Here is a 6,000-nt window from a genome sequence, read left to right as displayed (position 1 = left end):
AAATAATTTTTTAATACAATATATGCATTCAATTATATAATTTAAACACATTCATGTAATCACGCTACTATGCTGGAACTGACCTAGTTTAGTCAGCTTCTTGCCCCCAGCTAGGTGGGTAACCGAGACTAGTGGTTGTGCAGATTGATACTAGTGCGCCCCCATCGGGCGGAACTTCCTACGAGGTCAGATGGTGTTTCACCGTTTCATCAGTCTATGTGTGTGTGGGTGGGTGGGTGGGTGTGGGTGAGGCTCCGGTTGGTTGCACTGTTTAGTTTGACATAATACCAGCGACTGGGTGACACCCGAGGCTGGAAATAGTGCCATACTGCGTCTTTTTATCTTCTCCTTATATGGATGACGTCATTTTATAACTAGTATAGCTGTGTCAACAAACTAATTGGAAAAACAGTAAAACATAGTTCATCCGAAAAGTACCTGGGGTTCACTTTGACGACTGAACTTGACTGGCACCAACACACCAACTTGATATGTAATAAATCAAACAAAACCCCTCGGTTTTCTACGCAGAAACCTCAATAAACGATCCACTACAATTAAAGAAAAGGTATGCAAAACACTGTTTGGGTCCCATATAGACAATCTGATATAATCAACCTAGAAAAAGTACAAAGGCGTGCTGCCCGGTATGTTACTAGCAGATACAGAAACCACTGCAGTGTTAACAACATGATACAAACTCTCAATTATAAATCACTAGAACAACTCAGGAAAGAAGCTAGACTAGCAATGCTCTATAAAGTCTCAGCAGGAACAGTTGCTATAAACAAAGACCAGTATCTTAAACCTTCATCAAGATATACCAGACACATACACAGTAAAAGTTACCAAATACTAACATTCAAAACAGACTACAGAAAATATTCATTTTTCCCTAGAACCGTTACAGAATGGAACAATCTACCACCAGACATTTAACTGCAGAATCACTTGATGCTTTCAAGTCTCAATTGGCATCATACATGGACGACTAAATACAATAACTATTTTAATATTTATTTTTCTTTTATTTATTCATTTATTAACTTTGAATCAGTACTGCTTTAATTAACCATCCTCATTTTTGTTGCGCACTCACTGGCAAAATGTTAAAGGTGGCCAGTTATGGAAGACGAATAAGAAACAGTTAGATAACTTCTTTTTTTCGATTTTGCAAACTTTCAATTTTCTCCAAATATGTACCTTGTTAACGATATCTTCTGATATCAAAGGTATTCAATAGTTTAAGTTAGTCTGGTCGTGATTATGATTTATGCTCTACCCTTACTTGATTGTGACAAAAGAATGCGATCTATTCAACGATCATGATTGATAACTTTTCAAAATGACCGTAAACCTGTAACTTTCTTTGCTGACACTTTATCAACAAGTCATGACTCATACACTCAAATATTTACGATTTATAAAATATGGATGTTTTATTTATCCACAAACGTGATAATACATAGAAGAATGAAGTCAGCATATAAAATGCCTCATTTACATATACTTCTCATTTGAACACTTAAAGACACTGATGACGTCATCTCGTCTCTGCACATGCGTACTCAATATTTGTTTGTACAAAAGTATTTCCACAAATTGGCATATTTCAATCACGTAAATTTCCACAAAATATAAAACTTTGTCATACATTATAAATATAATTATCCCCTTTGTCAGAAAAGATTTCAAAAGAACGGGACATGTGTTCATCTCTCCTTCTCAAAAGCTGGTATAGATAATTTTTTCTGCATGCCAACAGATATTGTTGGTTCACATTCTGGAGAGAACGTTACGGATTCTGATGAAAGTGACAAAACCATCCTAACTGTCATTGTTTGTTTGACTGCTAATCAAAATCTTTCAACAAAATCAAATTCCCTGTTGAAAAGTGGGCCAGGTGCTTAGGATGAGCTAGGAGTCACGTGATCTATTCACGTGACTGTCCACTGCTGCTTGAAGAAAATACGTGACAAGCGTGAATAATTAGAAAAGGAAAAAGAATCAGTCTTGAACGAGCTTGTGTCATGGCATCGCCAATCATTATCTCGTTCAAGACATCATTTTTGCTAACTTCAGGGGATCTTAAAGTTAACATTTCTTTAGCACCATCATGATATTGACGGATAAGAATCACCCCCCCCCCACCCAACCTTTCCCCCCATAGAATCCCCTATTTACAGTTTCGTCGCCCAAATTACTATGTCATGGATTCTACAATGTTCAGTTTGTCCGTTGTCGATTCAAAATAGTGAAAGCTGTGACGTCAATTCTACGGTGTGCTCTGATTGGTAAATATCTGCTTGGAAGTTAGACTTGATTGGTCAATTACTGACGAATGAACAAATGGCAAATCATGGTGGCAACCATCAAAATAATGCTCATCTGAACGGTGACAGCGCTACTACCATCATCAGTTGATGGACCCTCACTTGCTGCAGCAGTGGTTGGGGCTACGGTTGTAGCTGTTGCCATGGCTACAAGAAAACGAATGACATAATATTAGCTTTTATAGGAACATTCCTTATATAAATTATAATGGTGATTAAAATACACAGATACTTGTTCTAAGTTCAATAGATTATATACCGAATTACATCAGATGTTGTGGATTTGATGCACGCTCACATAGCAAGTATTTCAAAATAAACGCAATACATGTACTTTTGTTGTCAGTGTAGGCTATCCGAAGTATTTAGTTTACTCAGAGACAAGGAAAAGATATGTTGTTCTTCTCTGTACTTTATCTATTATTAATTGTGTATTTTGACATATATATGGCTATGTCCCTAAAAGGTAATATATAGCAAACAAACAAACATTGGAATGATACTATATAAAGGCCAATTAATATTACATAAAAATTAAAAGTATTTTTGTCTCGATTTGATCATGAACCTATGCTCAGACCAAATGAAGTTTGGGTCGATATGCGAACAGAGTACATTGTACATATGACCTTTGACATCATCTTTGAAGACAAGACATAGAGATCACTGAAATCAGTAGTATTCCTAGCTTAACCTTTGACCCCCCCCCCCACTGACGTGATACTCGTAAGGAGGCAGTGCCAATTATTTATTCAGAAACAGATCCAGAATGATTTAAAATAATACTTACCGAACAAACCCAACAGGGCGATGACAAAACATACTATGGTTGACCTCATATTGAAATTTGTTTTAACTGTAAGATAGACAGATAACAAAAATTAGATTAACAAATTTAAAAAAAATAAAACACAACTTATCACTTGGTAAATACTTCCTTATACTACAGATACCTAAACTCGGTATCCATGGTAATGTATTATGTCTTTGTACTTGAAACACAGCTCACGTGACTGAAATGCCAGGCTGTTATATCTTCTACGCAGTCAGCCAATGTTTTGAAATATAAATGATATACTCTTGGTTACTCTATGTGGTTGTATTTAAATGGCATGGCAACACTGGTAGCATATCGATTACGTCACACCAAAAATCGATTGAACAGTACGTCACATAAATTGTGGTTCTTTGAGAAGTTACTAAACGGGCGTTGGCTATGTTACGATGAAGTTTTTTTTTCACGAATTATTTTGATCGGTTTTGATATCATATAACACGTTAACAACGTCAATATGGAATATTTGAATTTTCTAAGTTGTTATTGGAAATGACACTGAAAACCGTTTTAATAGATATTCCTCAGTCAATTCACAACACGATGTGTCACTACTTCAATATATAACTGTACTAAGGTAAAAAGATCTACTAGGTAGATTAATGAATTCTAAACACACATGCTTAGTTCTTCTCCTTGTCGATCATATCGCTATGTGTCTCAAATATATCTTTCTGATGAAGAATAGATGTCTATTGATTTGCTAGCCATTCTGTACACAGTGTCATCGACTATGCACATGTAATGATTCGTCTTAGCAACAGATGTCAGTGTCTTTGTAAACAAGAAAAGCAAAGTGTTTGTTTGTATTGATTTTGTGCACCCTTTGTTTTTCTCCCTTCCTGAACTGTTCATTAGTATAAATCGATTGGTTGATGAAGTGGTACCGGGTGTTAGCAGTCACTATATATCGCGATAAGTTAATCCAGAATTAGAAGTAAATTACTATTTGCATGTACGATTATAAACAACTGTTATTTTCACAAGGTTGGTCTCTTTCGTGTAAAACCATAATTATTTGATTACGGTACACATGATAATTGACTTAATCGCCAACAAGGTATCAACGTAACGAACATGAAAGTGGTTTTTACAGAGCATAGGCACACTTTGTGACAATCCTTGTGACTATTTAGTGTTCAAATGAACTATCTTGAATCACACAAAAATGTAAGCTGCAGAGATACTGTATTTTTTGTCTTGTACACATTTCAAAATGTAAAAAATGATGCATAGCTACAGTATTTCAGGTTGAGGCCAGGCGTTGTTTTTGGATTTCTATAGAAAGTGAAATTTCACCAGATAACCTTATCATTTTATCTCAGTAACACAATAGACTTGATTAGAATATTTGGAAATAGCACACACTTTCCTAACTATTTTGACATGTTTGCACGCTTCTCCAGTGTACGCAAGTTGTTGACAAGTTTTAGTAGATTTGTCGGTTGAATTACGTTAACTAGGGTATTAAATAAATAAGCCAACCTTAACACGATGAACATTGTCGAAATTTGAACAAGACATAGAAAAACAAGGCATCGTCGCGAACCAGGTGATTAATTTACTAGAGTTAACATAGATCCGGAATTAACATAGAACAAGAAAACACATCAACTTACCTTGAGTCGTTGTGTTAGGAAGTTAAACCTCTGGGTGTGCTCTGTTCCTTAGCAGGCTCTGAGACGAAATGACAGAACTACTTAGAGTAAATGCCCTATATAATGGAGTGTAGTTAAGGGATTACTCTAAACAAAAAAGATGCGAAATTAATTATTCATATCGTTGCTAAGACAACAGTCATCTTTAAAGTCGTCTATTTTTCTTACGGGGGGTGGCGTCGCATTTCGGAACAAGGCTCAAACTAGTTTGACAATAGTTTTTTGCGTTAACTTTTCATATCTCCATGCTCTCATCATATTGGGAACAATTAGTAATTTTGACACCAAGTTTACAAACTTTTAACCCAACTTATTAATTTTAACATACACGGTTCTACCTATTTGTTATTCTAGCCAACCAAATATTGATTTCCCGCGACTCTCCAAAATTTTGAAATTTGTGATCACAACGGACTACTCACATTAAAAATGTATGATGCAGTCACACTGATGTTTATTGTCGTGATGGAAACCTAGCCGGGTACATGTATGTCCTAAATTATGCAATATATATGCAAATTAGCTACCATTATTTATAAATAGTGCTCGCTTGAAAAATCGAAATCTCGAAGAGGGGTCTACTTTTTCTTAACTTCTTCTCTCAAAACACACTAGACTATCACACACACAAAAACGGTTTAACTCGAGCAAAAGGCATGGTCTTCAAGTGCACAACTTTACAAAAAATATACTGTTAAATCCACGGGCGGGAATGTTTTGAAGATGTTACAGGAAGACGAGGAAACCAATAATATATGAAAATTGTAGATGTAAGATCGATATTTTGATCACCAAAATAACACATAAGTAGGGGTATTTACAAACATTCTCTCTCTCTCTCTCTCTCTCTCTCTCTCTCTCTCTCTCGGCTTTATTTCACTTTCCTTTCGTAGTGTTGTAGTTCTGTTTTCATTTAGACATATCAAAGTGTATATAGCCATACAACCTATAAAATAATGAAACTTTTCAAACGGGGATTCTAAGCTATTTACAACCATTTCAATAAATGATTTTGTCTAAGATCGTCCATTTTGAGTAACAAACTTTGGTTATATTACGTACTTGTAAAACCATCATCGACAATAGAAGGCTGTCGTTGACCATAAACACAGTTGCACGTGATAGGTAGGCATACAAAGTTTCACGTGATTATAACGTGATAACTATTGAAAAG

The sequence above is a fragment of the Glandiceps talaboti genome, chromosome 9 (genome assembly GCF_964340395.1).
Source record: "Glandiceps talaboti chromosome 9, keGlaTala1.1, whole genome shotgun sequence".
Lineage (NCBI taxonomy): Eukaryota > Metazoa > Hemichordata > Enteropneusta > Spengelidae > Glandiceps > Glandiceps talaboti.
This window is presented reverse-complemented; position numbering follows the sequence as displayed.